Here is a 26,995-nt window from a genome sequence, read left to right on the forward strand (position 1 = left end):
TGCAGACCCTTTTACCTGCCTAGAGAGCTGACAGCGGTAATAATCAACACTGTTTATATCCCACCTGATGCTAACACTAGCATTGCACTTGACCACCTCCAGAGACTTCATCCATGCATGTCTCAAAAATGTGCTTCCTAAATTTGTACAATATGTCCTCACCAGAGGAAAGAACACACCGGACCGGATGTATTCTAACCTGAAGCATGCTTACAGAGCGGTACCATTTAGGACTATCTGACCACCTCTCACTGCTTCTCCTCCCAGCTTACACCCCACTAAGATGTAACACCAAGCCGGTGGTTAAATATATCAGAACCTGGCCCGAGGGGGTTCTCTCACAACTGCAAGACTGCTTCGAACACACAGCGTGGGACATATTTGAACAGACAGACTTGGAGGAACACACAGAGGCTGTCTTATCGTACATCAAGTTCTGCACAGACACTGTAACTATGGAAAAACGCATTCGGGTCTACCCAAACCAAAAACCATGGATGACAAGAGTGGTGCAGTCTCTCCTGAGTTCCCGTGACACAGCCTTCAGGTCGGGGGATGCAGCCCAGTACAGCATGGCAAGGGCGAACCTGAGGAGAGGCATCAAGGCTGCAAAGGAGGACTACAAGGGGAAAGTGGAGGAGAATCTCGCTCATAACAACATACGGTGCGTTTGGCAGGGCCTTCACCAGCTAACCAACTACAAGGGCAAAACATCTGTTACTGCTAGAGCTGACGCCCACTTTGCAGAGGAACTAAACCACTTTTTTGCCCGCTTTGAGGCTAGCAGACCCCCCCCACTTTTCTACTCTGCCCCTGTCCCTGCATACCACGAGCTCCATACCACCTCCCACCCTCACAGAACATCAGGTGACGCAGACGCTAAGGTCTGTGAATCCTGGTAAAGCCACAGGACCTGATGGAGTACTCGGCAAAGTACTCAAAGCTTGTGCTGACCAGTTTTCAGGGGCCCTGACCAGGATATTCAACCTGTCCCTGTCACAAGCTAGCATTCCATCCTGTCTGAAGACGGCTACCATCATTCCTGTCCCCAAAAAGACACCAGTCAGTGAGCTCAACGACTACAGGCCCATAGCCCTAACATCGGCGGTGATGAAATGTTTCGAAAGACTGATAGCCGACTACATCAAAGCCAGTCTCCCATCCTCCCTCGACCCTCATCAGTTTGCTTACAGAGTTAACAGATCCACGGATGATGCCATCGCTACGGTCCTTCACACAGCTGTGAGACACCTAGAAGTCCCAGGGAACTACATCATATGCGCCTGGATAAACAATTTCCTAACAAACTGTCCTCAGACAGTGAAAATAGGCCCTTATTGCTCCTCCACCCGCACCCTCAGTATTGGCTCCCCTCAGGGCTGCGTGCTGAGCCCTCTACTCTACACACTCTACACACACAACTGCTCTCACATTCACCCCTCCAACTTTATTATAAAGTTTGCAGATGACACCACTGTGATCGGCCAAATATATAAGGGAGACGACGAGTCGGCATTCAGAGACGAGATCCTGAAGCTGTCTGCATTGTGTTCAGCTAACAACCTATATCTGAACACAAGCAAAACAAAATAAATCATCATAGACTTCAGAAAACACCGTCCAGAACCCGCCCCCCTTCACCTCAATAGAGAGAGAGAGTGGAGAGGGTCCCCACCTTTAAGTTCCTGGGGGTTCAAATCTCTAAGAGCCTCAGCTGGACAGCACACACCACTGCAGCAGTTAAGAAGGCCCAGTAGCGACAACACTTCCTGAGGGTGCTACGGAGAAACAGACTCCATCTCTGTGTGGTATGCTGGATGTTCAGCTGCGGACAAGAAAGCCCTGCAGAGAGTGATTAGGATGGCTGCCCCCTGCTCTCTCTGGAACACATCTCCACCTCCCGCTGCCTCAGCAGAGCAAACAAAATACTAAAGGACAGCTCTCACCCAGCTCACAGACTGCTCTCTCTCCTGCCTTCTGGGAGAAGATATCTTCACACATATACTCACTCTGATTGCACTTTTAAAAAGTATAAACTATTTTTGTATCAATATTTTTAATCAATATTTTTAAGTATTTATTCCCCCGTATGATTGCTTATGTTGTCTATCCCACTGCTGTATTTTTAATGTTATGAATGTCTTTGTATTTTTTTGCACACTGGGACAGAGTGGCACTCTGAATCTCATTGTACTTTTTGTATAATGACAATAAAAGGCTTTAACTTTAACTTTAACTATTCAACCCAAAAATTCAGATATTTACAAAGAATTTGTGAGAAGCCAAATGATTGTGCCAGAAATAATCTCCCAGGGCATTCATGCAGCACAGAATTAGTGCACTCTTGCACACTTCTTTCCTTGAAAATGTAGGAATTGCTCGTTTTGTCTTAAATAGGGGTCAAGAAACATGAGTGGTCAGCCACTTAAAGGCAAACGTTTAAATTACAACCCAAACATGTCATGATCTTGATTTTCTGTTTCCTCTTTTATTTTGAAATGTTCACTACCTCTTGTCTCAAGTCTTGTTTTACTTCCTGTCCTTCTGTGTTTTCCTCCCCCTGTAATTGTTGATTTGATCCTCCTGTGTCCATTCACCCTGCCCTTGTATCTTTGCCTTTCTCCCCCAGCTGTGTCTCGTTCCCTCGTTTAGTGTCTGTGTGTATATATCCCTGTCTGTCCCAGTGTTCCTGGTCAGTTCGCCATCTATGTTACACCCGTGCTTCCCCGTGCTTCCCCGTGCTTCCTTGTGCTTCCCCGTGCTCCCTCGTGTCATCGGTTTGTGTTTGTAGTTTTACTTTTTTGCCTTGTTTGATATTTTTTGTAGGTTTTTTGAATAAAGCTCTGCTTTAACCCAGGGGTCCCCAACCAGCGAGCTGCGGACCTGTACCAGGGCGTGGATCATTTGGTACCGGGCCGCACAGAAAGAATAAAACGTTTTTCTTTTGGTAATATTTATTTACATCAGTCTGCAGGGTATTTTATTTTGAAAAATGATCACTTCCATCCGCACCTCTTTCCGGCACTTGTCTCAGTCGCAGTTTTTTTCATGCACCTATAAGCCCACAAGCTAAATGAGTAAAAAAACAAACATCGCTGGAGAGTTTCTTTGAAATGGGGAAATACCCAATGATGAGACAGCAGAAGACTACAACACTACCAACAAAAAGAAAGCTGCGTTTAAAAGAAAATACCAGGGGGACACGAGGGACGCCAAGGATGTAAGACATGTTTTCCTGCTGCTCTTAAGAATGTGACTTAATTTAGTCAATCATGGCACGATTCTGGTCATTTATTGTTGGAAAACATAGAACATATACCTGAAAGAAAATACGAAGAGTTCTACTTAATGTACGGATTCATGGCATCAGGTGATTCACACAAGCCCGCTCTGTACAACATGTGGCAACCGGCTCTCCAATGAAGCCCTGAAACCTTCAAAACTGATTCGCCACATGGAGACCAAGCACCCTGCATTAAAAGACAATTCTTTGGGGGGTTTTTTAAGTAAAAAACACGAACACAAAGGACAATCATTGAAGGCCACCACTTCTTCAAATGTGTCTGCACTGAGAGCATCATTCTTAGTGCTAAAGCTAAGAAGCCCTTTACTATTGGTGAAGAGTTGATGCTGGCTGTTGCTAATGACATTTGCCGTGAACCTTTAGGGGAGGCCGCAGTTAAAAAGGTAGCACAGGTTCCCCAGTCAGCACCATAACGAGGTAAATTGATGAAACGGCAGAAGACATTGAGACACTACTGTTAGAGGATTAATGAGATGCAATCCAGGTTGACGAGTCCACCGATGTTGACAACAAGGCAATAATGCTTATTATAATATATATATTATAATGTAATAATATAAATGAAGTGCATAATATAAAATGAATAATTATATTTACATTATATATGTAATAATTCAATTGTATGTTTTGCACTTTATTGTGTGTTTTGTTATGCCTGCCCCCCCGGTCCGTAGAATAATTTTCTTGCATGAAACCGGTCCATGGTGCAAAAAGGTTGGGGACCGCTGGTTTAACCGACTCTGATTGATGTCTGACCTGTTGAGTAGCCGTTATTCTACGAAGTACAATGTCATCATAACCGAGCAAAATTTGAATATACTGCTGTTTCTTCAATGTCAATATCCTCACAAACCATGAGTAAGACAAAAGACAAAACAAGCAAAAAAGTGAGAGGTGATAACTACAAGAACAACAAAACGCATCTCTACACTGAAGTGAGCATTGACTGGTGCTAATTCCATGATGCAAACACATGAGAGCAATGTAGTTACACAGAGCAGACATGGCATAAAATAATAATCTGTTGATAAAAATGCCCTGAAAAGTAAGTAGCTGTAAGCCCTTATATGCTGTTCTGTCCTAGAATTCAAAACAGACAGAACACAGAATGTACAGCAGCACAGTTGTGATTGCATCTTTACAGGTTTGACCACAAGTGGCAGCCGAGAGAATGAGAATGATTTGTTCGATAGAAATTATTCATGCGATATAATTGTCATTGGTTACTTATCTTATTACCTCATCCAGAGAAGAGAGGGGTCCACCTCGGGGGTGTAGAGACTCAATAGAATTGACCAGGCTCTTCTGCTGCCCTTCAGCCTGGATCATCACCTATACACACACACACGCACACACACACACACACACACACACACAAACAAATGCTTTATAATCAAAGAAGCTGCAGTGTCAAGGTAACTGCTCACTATGTGACGGGGAAGTAGTGATTAGTCACTTTGACATTTTTCTCTTACTGCTGCAAAAAGTTTTATTATGTCAAACTTTTGCCACTTGCCAAAAAGAAACAGAGTGGATGCCGTGGTTGACATTACAAGATTCTGGTGAGAGTTTCAGTAAACAGAATCAGTGACAGCCTCTGCAGAGTTTGTAAGAGACGTCAAGCCCGTCAAGCCCTGGTTGTAAAGAGATAGAGATTAAAGTACACAGGCAGGGAGAATTTGAGTAGAGAGATAAAGGTAGTTGAAGTGTTAAAAGTGGGACGAGAGGAACATCAAAGTGACACTGTGATTGAAGAAAGGCAAAAAGGAAAGAGTAAACAGAGTCTGTAAACGAGAGATGATGAGCCTGACCCCAGGAGATAATTACTTCTGACACTGCTACTGCAGAGCACAGCCACTGGGACAACACAACTTGTTTAATAATATATAATAATTAATAATGTTTACTGAACTGTGATGAATGTCTGTCACAGACATAATCATACTTGTGAGTCCAACAGTGACGACTGCTATTTCCTCTATCTTTGTCCTTTCCCCAGAAACTATTAATACCTCTGATCTCCAGTGTTTGGATCATTCAGACATATTTGACATACAGTGCTGTGCATAAATGGAATCACTGCAATCAGAGCAGCAGCACTTACTGCAAGTTCAACTCTGCATTAAGTTCAATGAAATAAAATAAAACAATAACCTTGACTTTGTTGACCTTAAATAATATGAGCTTGTTTTAATGCTAATTTTTCAATTTGTAGTGGGTGACAATTTATATTTGATGCACCCGTGTGGCTGAGAGGAGCCGTGTGGCGAAACATTGGTTCTGATTAGGTCAGTTTATAAGGTCAGTCTGTCCGTTTATCCAACACTTTGGTCCAGGGCAAGATATCTGGACAACAATGTATGGATTCTGTAGTAATAATTTTGGGGAGACCTTCGTCTTTAATCTTCCAAGACCATGAGGTTCAAATGTCAATGTCTTGTCAATCTTTTCCGTCCATGACACAATCTCAAAAACTAATGGCCATCCATGATTCTCAGAGGATGAATACCAATGGTTTCAATGTAATGTGTGAAAATAACAATAAGTCCTCATACCTAAATAAAAAGGGGTCACACTACTTGACAACAGTCATTATTCACATGAGCTTATCAGGAAAAGTAAATGTAGGTTGTAGTGTTTGTAGTGCTGCTGTTACTGCAAGCGGAGAAATACAGTAGCATATACAGAACATGGCCAAGGTGCAGCCATATAAAGAGATCTAATTATGTCTTTCCACACATTGTCTATCACTCACTCAGACACTATAACACATGCATACAGCACTCAGATTGGCTTCACTCACACGCATCCTCAGGGGAAAGTGAGTCACCAATGCTCGCTGATGAAAATTCACACAATGCTGAAACAGCTCAAATCATGTATGCAAACACACATTATGTATACTCAAACTCTTGCTTTCATTATTAGCAGCTGAAAATGTGGGTCCATCAGTCAGCTTTCTCTGCTATATTCATAAAATGTACGAGAGAGAAAAGCTGTGCAGATAGAGAGGGACCTCATCAGTTTACTGTGTGTAGAATAAAATACCATTCCTTATCTTATATGAGGCTACAGTACAGAGGAAGATAATATTGTGTAGTGTAGAACTAACGTTACTGTGTGTGGTCACTGACTTAATGATCCTTCTGTAATTGTAATTGTCACATATACATATATACATGGATTTATTTAAAAAGAAAACACAATGTACCGGGAGACAGGGACGTGCTCAGGCATTTAGAGGGGCTGTGACTCAAACCTGAATTTTTATTGTATAGCAAGAATTTAACAAGTGTTACCAAAAGAATGCCACAGAACAAATATACAATTCTTCAATAACAAGGAGGAATGTATTAATAAGGAAAAAACTTATTAATAAGGATACTGTAACATATGCAGAGAATGAGGACCCATTTGCAAAAACAGACAGGAGACCTGGCAGTATATCTTTACTTTGGGCAGTGACAGGTAGTCAAGCAGGGCAACTACTCAGCTCTCAGTCGGGAGGCAGATAGGGACCTCTTGTGGATCTTGAAGATAGAGAGAGAGAGATTAGTATCAGCCAGTGTGACTGATACTGATGTCTAGAGATTTGACCCCTCTGAATTGACAAATAAAGAGCCACACAAATTATGAAATAGGAGGAGATGGAACATTCGCTATGTATTTTTAGTCTTGGTGAGACACTTTGTGCCTTTTTTTTGGCTCTGCCTTTGCTTAGCCATCTGACCTACCATACTGTATCCCCCACAGGTATAATATCTCACTCTTCAACATCACCTAAATTCCACCCTGCAGACACAGCCGGAGGGTTGAAGTGTTGCTGCAGGAACAAGGCAGGATTTATTGCTTTATAATTCACTAAAGTGAAGATTTTGACATGATACATAATTACACCAGCAGAAAAAGGAGATGCATCAGTACCTCTTCGAGATGGTTTGTAGTAGAAAAACTACAGCATAGGATGTTTGTTGAAACACTTAAAACCACTAATGCTGATGTTTTTCTCTCTCTCTCTTCAGTAAGCTGGGGGAAACAAACAAAGACACACTCACATCTTCAGTGAATGACTCATCAGAGACGCAGCAGATAGTTTTTATTCGGGTTCACGGGGCAGAGAGTCAGAGGTCACGCAGACAAACCAATTCCTTAACTCAACCTCATATGTAGGCCACTGAGAAAACTTTTGTCATTGATGCAGGAGGTGTATTATTAGTCCTTCAATCCTCCCCCTCAGCTGGTGACCTACCATCCTGATGAGCTTTCTACCTTGAGGAAGGCTGTGTGTTGAACAAGCTCTACTAAATGTGTGTGTAGGAACTGCTTGTATTAACAAAGAAGTTGATGTTCATCAAACATGAGTGCATACACAGCTATACGCAATGAACAAACAATTCTCCATCCCTTGTCAAGTGTACATACAGGCTCATTTACAGAGAGAAACCTCTGCAGTATACCATCTTGAGTGCTCCAGTGGAAGCCTTTTGCAGCAGCTTGTGCATTTTAAAACTTTTTTACTGATTATCCTGGTGTGTTTTTCTCTCCCTTTTGGAGAGTCACAGGGACAAGCCCAGGGGTATTATTTACCTCCACTGCCAGCTGATCACGCTCTCCAGACCAACCCTACTACCCAGAGCAAAGACCCAAATTCCAGAGGTACTGAGGTGGAGACATAGAGATGTAATTCTAATGCCAAAGGCAGAGCCATGAGGAGAAAATAGAATTATTTTCTTCCATCAGTCATCATGGGGAATTTAAGGTCTCAATCAAAACAAGGGGGGTTTGGAGGTGAAGCTGTCCCCTTTGCTTCAGGACAGGGGTTATCAACTGTCTTTGCCAACATGGTACTCGTTTCCACTGCTTTGCCGATGACATTCAACTTTAACTCTCCTCCAACACCCACCGCAACTGCTTTTTTCCACCTCAGGAACATCTGCCTTGTCCTTTACCGGTGCCGAAACATTTATCCATGCCCCCATCACTTCCAGTTGTATGTTCGTATGGAATCTTTTTAATTTTAAACTGTAAACTGAGTATTTAGAAAAGCACTCCATAAATTAATGGATTTATTATTAATGTTATTATTATTAGTAGTATTAATATTATTATTATTATTATTATTATTATTATTATTGAGGCTCTGTGCACGTTCCCATAAAGGGAGTGTTTGACCTCTTTTGTCTCTTCTATGGCACAAAATGTATCGATCGTGTGCTTCATACTTTAGTCAGGAGGAACAGGTTGTTATAATGGAGAGCTATGAAGAATATAAAGCTATATTAATTATAGCAAAAAGCATTGTTGCTTCAAATAAGGCAAAAAAAAGGAGTGCTGGCATGTACATTTCTTAAGTTAATATATTTATCTTATCACTCGATTCACTCTCAATGCCAACCAATTAGTTTTTATGTGAAAACTGCACATTCAGTTCTTACACTTTAAAGAGCGATGCAATGGTGAAGCTATTTCCAAAAGTGTAAACTAGTGAATTGCAGAACTGAACACATTTGGGGTGCAGCAAAAGTTACTGAGGCATCTAGCAAGGTTAAAAGAGACACTGAAAACTCTGACTTAAGGCTCAATATACCTTGCTAACCCACTACTCTCATGTCGTGGTAAATGTCTCAGGTTCAGCTGCAGGTTTGCTGCGCTTCAGATGAACCTGTGCTCGTTTTGACAAAGCAGGTCTTAATCAGCTCTGAACCCCTGTAGTTCCAGTTTTTACACCGCAGCTAAGCATTTAGATCAGTGGTTCTCAACCTTTTTTGGGCCAGCACCCCCCTATCCATTATCCCCCCCCCCCCCATTAAATAAAATGTACGCTTCCTTTTTGTCTCCCCTGAATTCTAATGTTGATTATTATGCTGTTTGTATGATTGTAATTATTATTCTTAGTATTTATAATTTATATTAGATATTGATTATATTAATTTAGTATTTCAATTCTCATAATATTTTTCTTATTATTAGGCGGCTATATTATGTTATTATAAAAACTCAAATTCTCTGAGATTGAAGTTACATATAATAAAATTTCAAAATAATAATAAATATTATATTATTAAACAAATGTGTTGTTGTTTTTACCTTCAATTGCCCTGATACACCATGTACCCAGGGAGCAAACAAAGAAATTTTATTAAGGAGTGTTAAACAAATGCAACGGTAAGAAGAGACGGGTCAGACATTCAAACTGTAACCGGTGTTAAACACAGCAGCCTCAGAAATGTGAAACAATTTGCACTCTCGATAAACGAGCACAAAGGAACAAGTCTGAGGCGCTGCCCCCCCCCCCCCCCCCCCCAGTCCTGCCACCGGGCCGCTACAGTCCGCCGTTCCTCCTGCCTCAGCCCCTGACCCCTTTCTGGATACTCGCCTGGCCCTGGGAGGCCCTCTAAGTGTCCATAGGGCTTCAAGGCCTCTGAGGAGGAGATTTGGCCAGGCAAGCCGCCGTCATGTCGGCTATCAGTCCTCAGTTCCTGCTGCCGGACCTCTGCAAACCTCTGTTCCTGCTGCCGGACCTCCACAGGCCCCGTTTCTGCTGCTGGACTTCCGCAGACCTCTGTTGCTGCTACCGGACCTCCGCAGACCCCCGTTTCTGCTGCTGGACCTCCGCAGACCCCCGTTTCTGCTGCCGGACCTCCGCAGACCCCCGTTCCTGCTGCCAGACCTCCGCAGACTCCCGCTGCCGGACCACCGCAGACTCCCACTCCCACTGCTGGACCTCCGCAGACTCCCGCTGCCGGACCTCCACAGACTCCCGCTCTCGCTGCCGGACCTCTGCAGACATCCGCTCCAGCTGCTGCAGGACCGCTGCAGGCCCCAGCTGTCCCTCGAGACCCCAGCCCCTGTGCTCTCTCTGTCCCTCGAGACACCAGCCCCTGTGCTCTCTCTGTCTCTCGAGACCCCAGCCCCTATGCTCCTTTTGTCCCTCGGGACCCCGGCCCCTTCGCTCCCCTCTCCTCCCGAGACCCCTTCGATCCCCACTCCTCCCTGTGTGTGTGTGTGTGTGTGTGTGTGTGTGTGTGTGTGTGTGTGTGTGTGTGTGTGTTAGTTAAACTGATGTTGCTGTTTGGAGCTTTCATCAGTGATATGCAGACAGGGGGATATTAGGTAATTTGGCATAGTTCGAAAGCAAACAAACAGCATCAAAGCACATGGCTTGTGCATGTTTCTGTAGCTTGTCCATTTAAAATAGACAAACTGATCTAATATTTTAATGTCACAGCACATGAGTAAGTATTACCTTTAATGTACTTGGAGGTGCACAACAGTGGCAGGGAGAACAAACCATGCTGTTTCAGAACATAGGAGTAAAGCATCACTGAAATGTTGAATAAGATGAACCTCACGCTAATGTGCAGCTTCACTGGAATATATAGTTGATGAAAATATAGTCCAAAAAACAAACTTGTCTGTCTGGCCAAATGTACACGCTCTGTAATCCAATACAGAGGTAAAGAGGATTGATATGAAAAGTCTCAAAATCAATATAAACTTTAAACAGTCAGGTGGTCACCTTCACTTTGCATATCACAGTTTGTGTATTTGTGTGTGTCTGTTTGCGTACCTTGGCACTGCCGTCAGAGTGGCGTCGGGAACACAGCTGTAGCTGGGTCATCCATAACTCTTCCTCTTGGGCGTCCAGTGCTGACAGGAACAGAATACAGAGGAACAGAATCAATCTGAGTGTTTACTGCTGTCTGTCTCTGAGCCAGGAAATAACCTACACATTGAAGGTTATGCAAGTTTTTTTCAGTTTTATTTACTGTTAAAGGGGAGGGCCGCTGTTATTTAATTTCTTCTTCTTTGGTCCGCTCTGTCTCTGATTGTAGGTGTGTGTGTGTGTGTGTGTGTGTGTGTGTGTGTGTGTGTGTGTGTGTGTGTGTGTGTCGGGAGCGAAATACCGCCCTTTGCTAAACACAGCAAAGGAGGGAATGTGAATGGGCAAAGCAATACAAAAAAAAAAAACTATTTTGCGACCCCTCCTGCAGTACCTCGGTAGACCTCCTGTTGAAGACCTATGCTCTAGATCAGGGGTCACCAACCTATTTGATACTGAGAGCTACTTCAACGGTACTGGATAATACGAAGGGCTACTTGTTTGACACAAACTTCCTGAATAACATAGTTGCACGGTTCACCTTTAATGATAATATTATCATTAATAATAATCATAATAAATATTCATATATGTGAAGAGACTGTCTGATCACGTTAATGTTAATTATTCCTCACAATGATTATTAACAATGATTTACCATGGTAGAAAACACAGATATATTTAAACATGCAACATTATTTATTTATGTTCTCAATCTATTTCAACATTTGATAGTCAGTTATCACATCTCTGATATGAGCAGGTGTAGCCAATGCGGGCGGGCACTTGGTCGCTCGCAGGGACTACGTGAGTCGCCCGCAGGGTATGTTCTACAAATGGCACTAGTCACCATGGAGCTCCGTCTAAAATTTGTATTTAATTGTTTTGCTGTTTTTTTTATTTATCAATAACACTTGAATTATTCTTTATTTTAAAATGACAATATTGAATATAAAATTAAAAAAACATGAACATACATTTCAGAGTTCAATTCAACACGCAAGCCAAATCTCCATTTACCTTTTCGCAAGATAGCGGGATCAGCTATGATGGGGCGCTACATGCGTTTTTTACGGTAAACATGGCAGAAAAGCGAAAGAAAACTAACTATTTTCACAATGATTGATAAATTATTTTTTACAACAGTGAAAGAAAAGTGTGTGTCTCATTTGTGGGGCGACGGCAAAGCGGCACATTGTGGAGAGACACTTCGGTACGTGTCACAGAAGCTACCATGATAACTACCCTCCTGGCAGCACTGCGGGCAGAACAAGCAGTGAGTTAAAGGCAGCTTTGGGCAAGTCTTTGGGCAGTCTCTTTTCACGAGGCCCGTGGTCACGAGTTAGTGGTCAGTACAAACAGGATATGATTTGAAGATGTGACCGTTTTTTACAGAAATTATACTTTGTACAAAAATATAACAGGTGTGATTTTGAACAAAATGCTACAAATTCATTAATTCATACAAAACTGTCAATAAAGATATTTACAAAAATATCAGAGATGTGTTCAAATGTTGAAATAGATTGAGAACATAAATAAAAAATGTTGCATGTTTAAAAATATGTGTTTCCTACCATGGTAAATCATTGTTAATAATTATTGTCAGGAATAATTAACATTAACATGTGATCAGACAGTCTCTTCACATATATGAATATTTATTATGATTATTATTATGAATGATAATATTATCATTAAAGGTAAACCGTGCAACTATGTTATTCAGGAAGTTTGTATCAAACAAATAGCCCTTCTAATTATTCAGTACCCTTGAAGTAGCTCTCAGTATCAAAAAGGTTGGTGACCCCTGCTCTACAGTCTGTAAAGCCCACTGAGACAAATGTGTCATTTGTGATATTGGGCTATAGCAGGGGTGGGGAACCTTTTTCCTATCAAGGGCCATTATTTTTTTTACAACATCCTTCGAGGGCCATACTAATTATTGAACTTATAACTTCTGTAAAAAAAATTTTTAAGACTCAGCCCATTCATTTCACTTTTCTTTTATGCTAAATGCAAAAAAGCTACTTTTTTATCCATGTATCTTTCTGTTTTATCTGAAATCAGCAATCCTTTATTAGTCCCACAATGGGGAAATGTATCTTGTCCCAGCAAAAGAACATATGAAGTAAAAAGGCAGTAAACAATAATTAAATATAATAAAAAATAATATAAGTACCAAGTGGTTGATGGAAAATAAATTGAATATTGCACATGGCAGTGATAATTGCACAAATTATAAAAAGTTCACTGATGTCAACGACAGTCTCGTTTAAAATTGAAGTTTTTTGACATGACGTGACCACGTGATGACACGTTCCACTCGTGTTGTGTTCAAGGACCCTGACCTTGGCCAGGAAAAACAATCAGTCGCCCGTTTAAAATATTCCCGTCTAGTTTTTTTGGCTAGTTGATTTTTTTTTTTGCATGCGTTTTACGAATTACCTCGGATCAAATGGTCTCGCAGGCCGTATACGGCCCAGAGGCCGGAGAAATGGGCTATAGAAATACATTTGAGTTGATTTGAGTATGGGTCCAGTTTCATGATCCCAGTGTGTGCAATGCTTAAATAACTTTAATAAAGGAATCACACACCTCTCCACTATTTACTTCGGTTACTATGGGGCGAAGGAATCGGTCTTAATCTGTGTTCATGTTCCTTTCTCTCATTGGAGCGACAGTAGCGAAACCCACGTGATACCGATACAGAAAATTGACTCCCAGTGCTTTCTTTACCGCCTCTGCCTCAAGCTCCCTCGTGCTTTGCTAGCATATGACTCTTTTGCTGCTTTGCATTACACTTTGCTTTCCCTTCTATCAGGGAGCATAATCATAATAATCATAATAATCATAATAATCATAATAATAAATTGTATTTATAAAGCGCCTTTCAAAGCTAAAAGCAATCTCAAGGCGCTAAATATCAAAAATATCAAAAATATCAAAGAGTTATGAGTTATTGAGATGTTGGGGGTCTGGTTCCCTTGACAACAAATGACTAGGAGTGACAACACCATCAGAGAAAGTGATTTTCAGATGTGAATGCTTTAAAAGAGAAATTTGTCACTTTTTATGTGGATGTTCAATCATTATTTATAATAAATGTAGTCACTTGAAGAAATAAATTGCGTGCTATATTGGCCGAAAGCTGAATACTCCTTCTGTAAAATCAGTTGTACTTCCTGCATCCAGTAGTTTAATTTGTTCCTCTCTGAAATAACTCACAAAAAGCTCCCAAAGCACTAAAATATGCAACTCAACTTTATAGTTACTGTGTACTGCTACTTCAGAGGAAAACATTGTAGGCTACTGCTATTATTACCTGACAGAGAAATGTTAATGGTTATGTTGTAGATTCAGATTTGACTCACAAACTACAATAAATAAAATATGATGCATTATTATTCATTAAACTATCAGGATTATATTAGAATTGAAAGCTCCACCTTGAACAGTTGTTGAGTAAACTGTGCTGATAAGGCCTCTCTTTCACTCTTCACTTTTGCTTTTACTGTGCGGTATTAATAGTTTTACTATTAAAGGTTCAATGTGTAAGATATGCCAGAATTTAAACCTAACACATTTAAACAATGAACTAACATTATCAACAGAATGTGAAGAGGTAATATCACTGTCCCATCCGTATCCCTAGTGTTTTCCCTGTCCATGTTTTCCCTGTGTGTGTGTGTGTGTGTGTGTGTGTGTGTGTGTGTGTGTGTGTGTGTGTGTGTGGTGTGTGTGTGTGTGTGTGTGTGTGTGTGTGTGTGTGTGTGTGTGTGTGTGTGTGTACTCATCAACTCCAATCTGCTCACCTGTCTACAATCATCTCATCCCAGCACAGTTTATCAACCCTGGTCTTCCAGCCACTCATCACCAGATTGTTGTTTCTACTACCCCAATAGCTTAGATCTCGGCCACTCAGTATATTATGACTGAGTTTACCTTGTGTACTTTGGTAAAGTGTTTTTCTTGCTCTTCCCAGGATCACTACTCACCTTGTCGCGCGACCCTTCTGTTTGCCTGTCTGTTGACCCGCCTGCCTGTCTGCCTGCTCTGCCATTTCCTCTCACCGTCTTGTCTAGTGTGCAGAGTAACAGAGTTGAACTTATGTCAAAGACGTGTGTGTGTTATGTTTCAGAGATATCTACTGAAGTTAGCATGCATACTGACTTGCCGCGACCTGACCCCGTCCAGTCTTGTATTACCACTTGTTCCTCTAGAGGTGATAGTGAGTCACTAGAATCAGAATCAGAAATCCTTTATTAGTTATCTGACCACTCCAGTTTGTTCTTCAGGTGAACACCCAGGTACTTTTAAGATTTTACAATCTCAATGTCTGTTCCCAGGATGTTCACTGGTGTTGGGGGAGAATGATGACACCTCCTGAGGTCCACCACCAGCTCCCTAGTCTTCCCTGTGTTGAGATGGAGGTGGTTTGTCTGGCACCAGAGGGCAAAGTCCTGCGTCAGTTCTCTGTGCTCCTTGTTATCCCCATCAGAGATGAGGCCGACAATAGCAGAGACATCAGAGAACTTCTGCAGGTGACACTTTGATATGTTATGAGTGAAGTCTGCAGTGTAGAGGGTGAAGAGAAACGGCGTCCGAACCGTTTCCTGTGGGGCCCCCGTGCTGCGACAATCGTGTCCGAGTGACACTCTCGGTTCCTTACGTACTGTGGACAGTTGGTGAGGTAGTCCAGAATCCAGCTGGTGAGGTGATGATCCAGCCCATAGCGCTCCAACTTGTCCCCCAGCAGCCTGGGTTGAATGGTGTTGAAGGCACTGGAGAAATCAAAGAACATGATTCTCACAGTTCCCCCAGCTTTCTCCAAGGTTGAGGGACGGGACAGGGTAGAGATGACAGGGTCGTATCCCGGTGGTAAGAACAATAGGTGTTGCAGCAGGGGGGAATGAGCCGGGTGAGGCTAATTAAGTATTTCTGCTCCATCACCACACTCCCCCTCGCACCCTCCGTTCCTCCAACATCCTGTCCCAGCCACAAAGGACCAAGCTCCGGACCTGGGGTGACAGAGCCTTCTCCATCGCTGCCCCCTACCTCTGGAACTCACTCCCCAAACACATCCGTAACTGGATTGTTCTCTCCATGTTCAAATCTCAAATTAATGTAATTTTGAATCTTATATGTACCTGTAAAGCGTCTTTGAGTACCTTTTTAAAAGCGCTTGATAAATAAAATGTATTGTTATTATTATTATTAGTGGGGTTTTTTTTTTTAATGATTGATGATTTTAGATTGTATGGACCCAGTAGGAGAGGTGAAATACTGCCCCCTATTTCTTTGGAGCAGCTAGCTCGGAATGACACATTGAACCTTTAATGGTTAATAGTTGTACTTCAGAAAATAAGTTTTGAGTATTTTTTAACTGCCAATACTAACATGTCCGATTAGATATAGGGTGACAAGTAAAGCCAGACTTAAGGTGAAGGTGTCCGGTAGAAATGTTAATTATTAACCAGCATCCATGTAACGTTAGTTATCCGGCATCCAGCACCAAAAGTGAGCTGCAGTTAATGATGAGTCTGTGCAGATGTAAGATGATTCTCATAGATATCAAATAGGATTTAATAAAAATTAATGATTACCATGCAACAGTGGCATACTGTGACAAAATTCACTATGTCTCGTATTGCTCAAGACAGAGAGACATCATTCTCTTACCTCTGAGTTTGTAGGAATCCCCAGTAGTGGATTGAATAGTAAACATGTAGGGAAACTCATCCCCGGAGACCACCATTGCTCCAAGGAGAGATAGAGACCCTCTGGGAGGTCGCTGGCTTTTACTGAGTTCATTCAGATAGTATTGGAGATATCCAGCCTCTGGGTCCAGTACAAAATATCTGCAGGAGGGAGCAGTGAGAGAGACATAAGGAGACATTTAGAAAAATAAACTGGAAAGAGGTTCTGACAGAGAGCGCCTAAAGAGAGGAGGGGCTGGTTTGGGTGTGAGGGTTGCAATCTCAGCCAGTAAATCTACAAGAATCTGACTAATTTAAATCTGACAATTAGACAAATGTCACTAATTAATTACCCTGTATCATTCTCTCCTCCGTGGCCTCTGTGTGCTCTCGGGCAGAGACAGACATCAGAAAGACTGCATATGCAACCATAAATTACACTACGACCCTTTTCTAATAAAGTACCAATAAAATAATCAGCATATAAAATCAGAATCAGACTGTAGTTTATTGCCAAATAGGTTTTTACATGCAAGGAATTGGCTTTGGTGTATTGGCGCATAGACAAGAAACAAAAATAAAAATATTATTTATATTTAAAACAAATATGTAAAATGTAACTGTTTCTAAAGAAAGAATCTGGGCAAGAATGTGCAAAAATATATTCTAGATGGATAGATAGATAGATACACAGACACAGGACCTGAGGTCTCTAGAGTCAGGGGGAACCCTGGAACTGGGAAAGTTATTCTGTCCAACGTCCCTCCGTTTATAACCGATGAGTTTCTCAGTAGAGAGCTCTCCAAACACGGGAAAGAGTAAAGAAGATTCTGTCTGGGTGTAAGTCTCAGTTACTGAAACATGTAGTGTCTCACCGCAGACAGCTTTATATGATACTTAATAACCAAGATGTGGAGCTCAACCTCCGCTTTGTGACTTTTGCAACTTCATCAGCTATGAAATGACGAGAGCCTGTTGAGCCCACCGGCTGCTGTGACGGTTGTAGTGGAGCGGTGGGTCTCACCGACGGGGGCCGGCGCTGCTGGTCAGAGGAGTCTGGCCTCACTGACAAAGAGGTTTTCAGACAAAAACAACTCTTGTGTTAAAAGTTTTTAGAAAAACGAACATTGATGATGTGTGTTTTTGCTTTTAACACCTCATTTGTTATGGATACTTTTAGAGTGGGTGTTTTAAATGTGAATGGAGCCAGAGGTTTTTTTTAAAAAAGCACAGATATATGACACTACAAGAATAAAACATGTCAATGTACTTTGTTTTTTTAGAAGAAACGCACAGCAACAGTTTTAATGAGACAGACTGGAGGAGAGAGTGGGAAGGGGAAGTCATTTTAAGCCACAACACTTCTCTTAGTGGAGGAGTGGGCTTCTTCTTCTCCAAGTCCTTTACTCCAGTCTCACTTGAGATCGAGCATTTTATCGTGGTGCGGTTGCTTTTAGTTAAGCAAGGTTTTACCTTTTCTACAGCTGTTTTTAGAAATATGTACGCTCCAACAATCGACGCAGAGAGGAAGCTGTTTTTACAAAACGTTAATGATGTTTTAAATGGCTGTGGCTCAGAGGATTTTTTATTCTTGGGGAGGGGATTTTAACTGTACAGAAAATGCATCTTTAGATCTAAACCACGCAGAGCGGCATCCAGCATCCGAGCATGCTCTGAGGCAGCTGGTCCACTCCCATGGTCTGGTGGATGTATGGAGGAGGATGCAAGCAGATGCCACACATGATCCCACCTCAGAAAAAATAGGATTTCCTCAGCAAGGCTAGACCGTATGTATTTTTTTAAATGTAATTTTAATATTTTAAATATTATAAATATATTAAATGTGCAGCATCATTCTGGCTGGTTTTACAGATAATTCCTTGCTTTTATGTTTTTATTAGAAACATTAAGCCAAAAAGCGCATATTGGCATTTTATTATTATTAATAATAATAATAATAATAATAATAATAATAATAATAATAATAAGCTTTAATTGTATAGCACCTTTCATACAAGAATTGCAGCCCAAAGTGCTTCACAGCAAAAACATAAAAATTAGTACAAAATTAGACAGAGAATTTACAGTACAATAATCACAGTGTTGATGTAAATGAGTGTGAAGTAGCATTATAAATAGTATGAAATAGCAGAATTAAAATAGTATTAAATAGCATTGGAAATCATGCCTAGTTTCCCTATCTGTGCCGTACTTAACAACCCTCCTGCCAGGAAACCACATTCATCACACCATTCTTGTAAATGTTTTAAACTATCAGAGACATATTTTGAAAGCATGAGATCATCAATGGGCCCCTGTGGCCTTTCAACTGGTTTACTCCCTTTTCTACCCATTCTTACACATTCAATGTTAAACCAGTTATAGCAAAAATGGACAGTACAGAATGAAATCATTTAAATTAGTTTATAGTGTGGGTGAATTTACCCGAAAATACCTACAAACGACATACTTAAAGTAAATTGAAAGCTGCTCTTCAACCATTTGCACCAGCTGCATGATTTTGGTCTCATTCAAAAGATAACTCTCTTGTTGTTCTTGCAAAACAGTGAAGAATCACTCAGAGTAATAGAGGTCTGGATATACTGAATTTGAAGAAAATACACTGCGCCAGAATTTCTTTGTTGAAAAAGATGCCTGAAGATGGGTATAGCTGGTAGTCCCGAGCTGAAATACACAATAGAAACATAGAACCAAGTGTTATCAAGTTCACCACCAAATTTCAGATAAAAAGGGATAAAAACTTAATTTATTAGATAGGTTTTTCTAAGAGTAACACCAGGCGTACACAAAATATTTATTAATAAATATTATTTTTATTTATTTATAAATAACTATTATATACCCATATTCCCTGTTAGTAGTAATCACACAGAGTACGTGAAGTATAAACACATTTTTTTCTAATATTTTTATGTTTTTTTTGTATTTTCTTCTGAACAATAAATAATAAATATAATTTTGAAAATAAATGTTATTTTGTATAAACAAACCAAGGGAAGTGACGCATCTAATGAACGATGCGTTCATTCTGGGATCCTGGGTCAGTCTGTCAATAAAAGAAGAGGGTGGGCACTTCCTATGTCAAGTTGACACTCATTGGAGCATGAAGTTTGTAGATAAGCCAAAGAAGCTCCGATTGGCTCAAACGTGTGCCAATGTCAATCTAACGCTAAGCTTCCGCCTAACATTCAGGAAGTAACTGGACAGCGCTGAATGCACGAGATATTACGTTATGACTGTTTATGATCACAAAATGTAAAAATCGATCAGCTGATTTCACAGATTGCAACACCTGTTCATGGGCTTTTATCGATGTGACGATGTTTACGGAGGATATCTTTTTACCGGAAACGAACATGTGGACATCTGCCAATGCCTTAGCAGCGTCTTTTTCAAAATATTGCTGAAAAGAGGATATTTATGAGGCTTTATAGGTTGCTAGTTTGAGGAACTGATTGTACCTGTTGTTGTAATTTTCATCTCAATATCTAAATAGACGAGATTCTAAGCTTTCCAACAATATAATTTTTTTAATTTTTTTAGAATTAGTAAATGAACATGTACATTGCGCAATAAAACTCCTGCTGGGCCTGCCGCCAGCGCAAACTCTAAGAGGTAAAGTGGCATAGAGTAGCAGCATTACATTTTTTATAAAAATATCACCATTAAAAGGCTAAAGCAGGGGTGTCAAACATGCGACCCGGGGGCCAAAACCGGCCCACCAGAGGGTCCAATCCGCGGGATGACTTTGCAAAGTGTAAAAATTTGTTGTTTTGATCATAAAGTAAAATACTGTTCCAGATACCTGTGACACAATGTTGTGTGTCTTTGTAGATACACTGTGATCTGTAAGTTGTAACGCACATGTGTAAATTATAAACTAATACTATTGTTGAAATTGCACCTTTTTTTCTTAAGAAATTTCAGGTTGTTCATAATGTTTTGTAAAAAGATCAAATTTGAAAATTTTCAGAATGTACTTTTACTCTTTTGCACTAAAACGAAGGGAAGAATTTGGAGTTGTTATTTACACAGTGGCGGGCCGTGCATTTCACACCTAGGCCTTCAGTGATGTCCTACACAGTCCTACCTGAATTATTCCACCTCTTAATACCATCATTATGACGGCATGGCTCTAGAAACTATACATTTACATAGAAACGCAGAATAACCGGGCGTTGCATCACCCTAACAACAGAGTTCTATTAATATTTACGAAACATTTAGTTGTAAATAGCAGGCATTCCCAGCAGTACAATGTGCAGTGCCTCTCGGAGGCTGTGAGCCGGGGGTACCGCTCGTAGTTAGTGATTTGAAAGTGGCGGACAAACCCTTTTCCCAGCTGTGATAGGCTCGCTAGCGTCGGGGTTGGCCGTTCATGGGGGTACATAGTTGATTAGAGAGTTGGCACTGTAACTTGGTCTGGTTCCGTTTAGGGCAGGGGTCGGGAACCTATGGCTCGCGAGCCATATATGGCTCTTTCGATAATGCGATATGGCTCGCAGACAATTTTGAGCTGACATTTTTTAACATGATTAACAAGTAATAAATAATTGTACTGTGTCATTTTAAAGTAAAACATTTAGCAGCAGATTTGTTTTTAGTTCTCTTTCCTCCGCTCTGTCTCTGACTGTAGGTTAAGGTGTGTTCACATGTGTGTGTGTGTGTGTGTAGGGGGCGGAGCCCCGCCCTTCGCGAAACCGAGCAGAGGAGAAACTGCGCAAAGCAAGCAGTAGACCGGGGGGGTCAAACTCATTCACAGAGAGGGCCAACATTAAAAACTGGGACTACGTCGAGAGCCAAACACGGTCCACATTTATTGAACAGGGTACACATAAAGTGCAAAAAGATATGGAACATATTTAAGTCAACTGCAGACGGATTACTGAGCAGTTCAATTAAAATATCTGAGCAGCAAAGTCGGCAAATGCTCTCAGTTGATCAGCAGAATGCTGTCGGGAACACAGCGGTGGAGATGTTTGTCAGTGTTTGGAAACACGTAGTGACCAAAGTTTCCTTCTGCATCTGAGTCTCCCACAGGCAGCTTGGCATCATACATGTCCGTGATCACACGGCCCTGAAGCTGCAGGTTTAACAGTGAGATGCTTCGTTAAGTCGCACAAACAGGCCAGCTCACATCGTCCCAGAGATCTGTGGTGTGTTTCCCTTTGCTTTCCAAAAACTTTCATTTCATTCACATATTTAGATTCTTCCTCAAATGAATTTTCCCGTGGTTGTGCCATGCATTGATTTAATTACCAAAACCGGCGGGCCAGTTATGACAGACATATGATATTTTCTCGCGGGCCGGATATAATTGCCTTGAGTTTGACACCCGTGCAGTAAACACTGAAACGTGCACATAAATGAGATAAATAACATAAGCGTTTAGTTTATTTAATAAAAGAGCACCTGTTCAATGAAACACTGATACTTCTATTAGTACTCGGAGACGTGTTATATTAAAAAATGCACGCATAAAATTGCATTCAAATTTATATGGCTCTCAAGGAAATACATAAAAAAAATATTTGGCTTTTATGGCTCTCCAAGCCAAAAAGGTTCCCGACCCCTGGTTTAGGGCTTTCTATACAAGAAGGAGGACCTTAAAGTAAATTCTAAACTTTACCGGAAGCCAGTGTAGAGTAGCTAACACTGGACTGATGTGGTCTCTCCTCTTGGTTCTAGTCAGTAGCCTAGCTGTAGCGTTTTGGATGAGCTGAAGTCTCTCGGTTGTTGTTTTTTGGGAGGCCAGTAAAGAGTGCATTACAATAATCGAGTCGGCTTGAGATTTTCAACCATGCAATTTAAGGAACACTCTGAGCATGGCTCAAATGATCTCATGATGTTAGAGAATGTTTCCTCTGCTGTGTCATCTAGTATTCTTTTTTGACTACTGTCTCTCTTTTGGTCTTTGTTAAGATTAGGTTAGCATCAAAAAGCACACAGTGATGGTCAGATATTGGTAATTCGATTACTGAGACCTTATCGATGTCCAGCCTTGTCGTTATCACTAAGTCTAGTGTGTTACCATGCTGATGAGTGGGTTCACTGATATTTTGTTTTAGATCGTAGCTGTCTAGTAACTTTTCAAGTTCAATAGTCTTGGGGTCATTCTTTTTTACGTGAATATTTAGGTCTCCATTTAGGATTATTCATTCACATCTAGTGATGCTGAGTGAAATCAGCTCTGAGAATTCCTGTAGAAATAGTGCTAAATATTTTGGTAGCCTGTACAATGTGATGATGAGCAAAGATAGTTCTGCTTTGAGCTCAATAGCAAGATATTCAAATTATGTAAATTCACCCAAGTCATTACATACAAGCGATGCTGATAAGATAGTGGCAATCCCTCCACCTTTCTTATTTTGCCTGACTGCCTGATTTATAGTTATATTTATAGTTTGGAGGACACGTCTCAGTCAGTGTTGCCACACCAGTAATGTTGTTTAACCACGTCAACTAGAAACATACAGTGCAATTTCTTTTGAACTATCAGATCATTAATCAAAAAAGATTTGTTAGCCAGTGATCTGACATTCAGAAGAGCCACTTTCAGCTGCAGGGAGTCTGTGATAGGAGGTAAAGCCGGTCCTTGTTGTGTACTGATAGATCTAAGATAACCAGATGCAGTGCGTGCTGAGCACTGATTATTTAGTCTGGTAGTAGTCAAGACAGGAACGGCATGACATATTAGCGGAACAGTTTGGTGACCAGTTCGGGGGGTCAATTTTTACTTTTGATTAAAACATTTAGACGGGTCCTTATTTATTTCTGGAGTGTTTTTAGACAGAGAAAGGGTGATTTTAGTAGTATTAGGCAGTGGTGGGACCATGGTAAGACTGACATAAAAATGCTTTGTCAACAGCACACCCTCAATGTCACACAAGCTATCACCAGATCTATGAAAGACCAGGAGGGTGACATAGTGAAACCAGAAAAAATCAGTAAGGCCATAGGAGATCGAGGATATATTGAAATCCTCAAAAGAAAATGGCTTTGGCCGACCTGCCAGATTTGAAGTACCGGGTGCATTGTTCTGGTCCCGGTTTCAAAACCTTCTGTCCGTTAAATGTTTATTGTTGTTTGTACTTTCTGTTTTATTTTGTGTTAAAGTTTGAGTTCAGTCACCACTATTTTCTCTCCTCTCGTTTCAGTGTCCCCACTTCCTACCCCATGTGGTTCGCATTAGTTTGTAAGTGCTTCCACCTGTGTATCGTTACCTCGCCCACTTCCTGTTGTATATAGTCGCCAGTTCGTCTTCATACCTCCGTGTCATAGCGTTCCAGTGGTTTCCCTTGTGATTCCTAACATCGACTTCCCGGTTTCCCCAATCCTGCTTCTGTGACCTGCTTCTACCTTCGCCAACTTATTGCCTAATTTGTATGCCACACTGACTGCTTTCCCGTGTAACATACCTGTTTTTGCTACCAGTAAAGACATTTTACCCATGCCCAGTTCTGTCTGAGTTGTTGCATTTGAGTCCTATTCCCTGTGTTCAGATCGTATCATTACAACTGAGATGGATACTCCCTCTAGCTTCTTCTTCTGCCTGGAGAAAAAGAACAGACAGAAAATACACTTACTTCTCTCAGACACAGGGCAGGAAACCAAGCCAGATTAGATGACGAGCTGTGAGTTTTTATTCCTCACTGTAGTGAGTATGAGGTTCTGTGGTCTTTGAGGAGACCAACTCACAGCTATGCGGGAGCTGCAGGCTGTTCTGCAGGGCATGCAGGGACGGCGAGCTCCCGGCATGGACGGCCGTGTTTGGTCCCAGCTCACTGGGCATTAATACCGGTCGGATTTCTCTAGATCAGGAAAATGCTTTTGACCGGGTTGAGCACAACTTCCTTTGGAAAGTTATGGAGAAGTTTGGTTTCAGCTCTGGATTCATAGTTAAGATCAAGGTGTTGTACAGTGAAGTTGAGAGTGTGCTGAAGTTCATGGTGGTCCGTGTGCTCCTTTTAGAGTTTGTGGTTGTAGAGGGGTCCAGCAGGGCTGTGCTCTGTCAGGGATGCTCTATGCACTCTCCCTTGACCCTCTCCTCAGAAAAATACGCTCCAACCTACAGGGTCTGCTTTTACCTGGTTTTAGTGGCAGCATTGTTTTATCAGTTTATGCAGATGATATAATTGTTATTGGAAGCCAGAGGGAAGCAGATATTTTAACCTAAATTGTAAAAGATTTTAGCACAGCATCGGCAGCGAGGGTGAAATGGAAGAAAAGTGAAGCCCTCGCTGTCGGTGAGTGGTGTGGCTGTCTCCCAGTTTTTCCACGTAACCTCACTTGGATAAGGGAAGGGATAACATATCTAGGTGTTTTTTTTAGGAAAAGAGAATATAGTCCAGAAGAACTGGGAGAATGTCACTGAAAAGATTGAGGGAGGGATTTCCAAATGGAAATGGCTGCTCCCTCAAATGTCTTTTAATGGTAGGGTTTTGGTTTTAAACAACCTGGTGGTATCCCAACTGTGACACCGTCTGACCTGTGTAGACCCTCCCTCAGGCCTTTTAGCCAAAATACAGAAAAAAATGGTAGATTTCTTTTGGGATGGTCTACACTGCGTGCCACAAGGGGTGCTGTTTTTATTCAGAGAAGAGGGGGAAAAAGGCCTAGTCCACCTGGCCAGCCGAACAGTCGCTTTTAGACTCCAGTTTTTACAGAAGTATCTTACTGGTCCGGCTGATTTGGTGTGGATTGACGTGGCCAGCTGTATCCTCAGACGTGTGAGTAACCTGGGGCTGGATACTGCTTTGTTTTTAACTGATTAAAATGTTTTAAGGGTAAGTGAGCTGTCTCTGTTTTTATCAGGGTGCTTTTAATTCTTGGGCCCTTTTTAACCATAAAAGGTGTCCGAAGTCTGACTCTCTGCACTGGTTGTTAAATGAGCCTCTAATTCACAGAGCCAGACTGGACATCAGCATCAGCGACACACCCAGCCGGCCTGATGGTGGCGCTGTGTAAGTCCAAGACCCTTTGCCTAAAGCAGCTGGTGGATCATACCTGTCAACCCTCCCGTTTTTCCCGGGATTATCCCGTATTTTTCCTTCTATCCTGACGTCCTCCCGTTTAAATATTTCCCTTAATCATCCCGTATTTTTAACCTGTCAAAAATAAAAACAGGCCTAATTTAATTTAAAAAGTGTACAGTGGCCTTCAGTAAAGCAGGTGGCAGTATGATGTTTAACTTTAACTGAAAAACGTTATCCGCCAGTAAACACACAGAAGAAGAAAACAGGAACAATAACACAGAAGAAGAAAACAAAAACATATGGATGAGAGTCACAGTGAACGGGAGATAGATGGAGACGCAGTTGTACCTGCCAAACAAGTTAAAACTTTAACTAGACAAATGGGAGGAGACCTTCCCTTATTTATTAAAAGCAGAGTCGGGCAAACTCAAACAAATTTTTGTAAAGTGTGCCATTCAGATTTTAGCTTTGCACACACCGATGTTCGCCAGCATGAAACATCGTCCAAGCACAAGCACGCCCAAGAGGCACAAAACATACACTGTTAATGACTTCATGTCTGACAATAACTGATTCAGAGGCAAACCAAGTGACCAAAGCTGAGGGAAAGATGTCAATGCGGCAAAAATAATGTAGCCTTCAGCCTTGAGGCAGGCAAAGTCAGCAACTTATGTTTACAACAAGTCCCTTGCAGATGCTAGGGACTCCCACACTGAATAAAATGTATATATGCAATTAAAATACATACATCTTATAAACATGTCTGTACAAGTAATACATACTTTAAATAAACATGTAATTCCTGAACCCGTCCCTTATGTGTTTACCTTTACATTATATGGGTTGGGGCTGGCTGGCTCAGAGCTGTTAAGGTATGGGCGGAGGCCGGCAGAAAATGTCCGTTATTTTGAAATTCCAATGTTGACAGGTATGTGGTGGATGCAGTGGGGCCAGCCATTGTGCTCTCTGCTGGATATGACCTCTATCCGGGTGGCCTAGAGGATCCTGGAGCTCTGGAGACTCATCAACGATTACAGCCATGGAAAGGATTCTTCGGACCCAGCAGATCCTTTTCTAGCTGAGCCCAGGGCTGGGAGAACTGACCGGCCCCCTGCTCAAGGTCACTAACCCTGATAAACTGTTTCACAAGGCAGATAAAACCACCTTTTATCGGAACTGTGTGAAAAGCATCCACAAAAATGGACTCTGTGACTGGCATGTCCACTGTGTGGAGAACCAGCATGGGTGGAGGAAGCGGACCTGGCCCACAGTGGAGGATTTTATACAAACCTCCCCTCAAAAAGCAGAGTGATTTCACCCTTGAGTCTTTAATATGGTTTTGAAGCAGTATCTCTAAGCACCGATGAGAACCACTGATGGAGGGAGCAACAGG

General features: G+C 41.5%; 1 long non-coding RNA gene across 1 annotated transcript; it reads right to left on the bottom strand.

Annotated features, from left to right (window-relative positions):
* Positions 1 to 4,547: 4,547 nt before the first annotated feature.
* LOC115021847 (uncharacterized) lies at positions 4,548 to 16,637 on the bottom strand. The gene is made up of 3 exons (XR_003833759.1): positions 16,590 to 16,637; positions 10,875 to 10,954; positions 4,548 to 4,636 (listed from the first exon to the last, which is right to left on the bottom strand). It is a non-coding gene; the product is annotated as an uncharacterized LOC115021847 (long non-coding RNA).
* Between the last annotated feature and the right edge of the window lie 10,358 nt (positions 16,638 to 26,995).

This window comes from Cottoperca gobio, chromosome 16 (assembly GCF_900634415.1).
Source record: "Cottoperca gobio chromosome 16, fCotGob3.1, whole genome shotgun sequence".
NCBI classification, from domain to species: domain Eukaryota; kingdom Metazoa; phylum Chordata; class Actinopteri; order Perciformes; family Bovichtidae; genus Cottoperca; species Cottoperca gobio.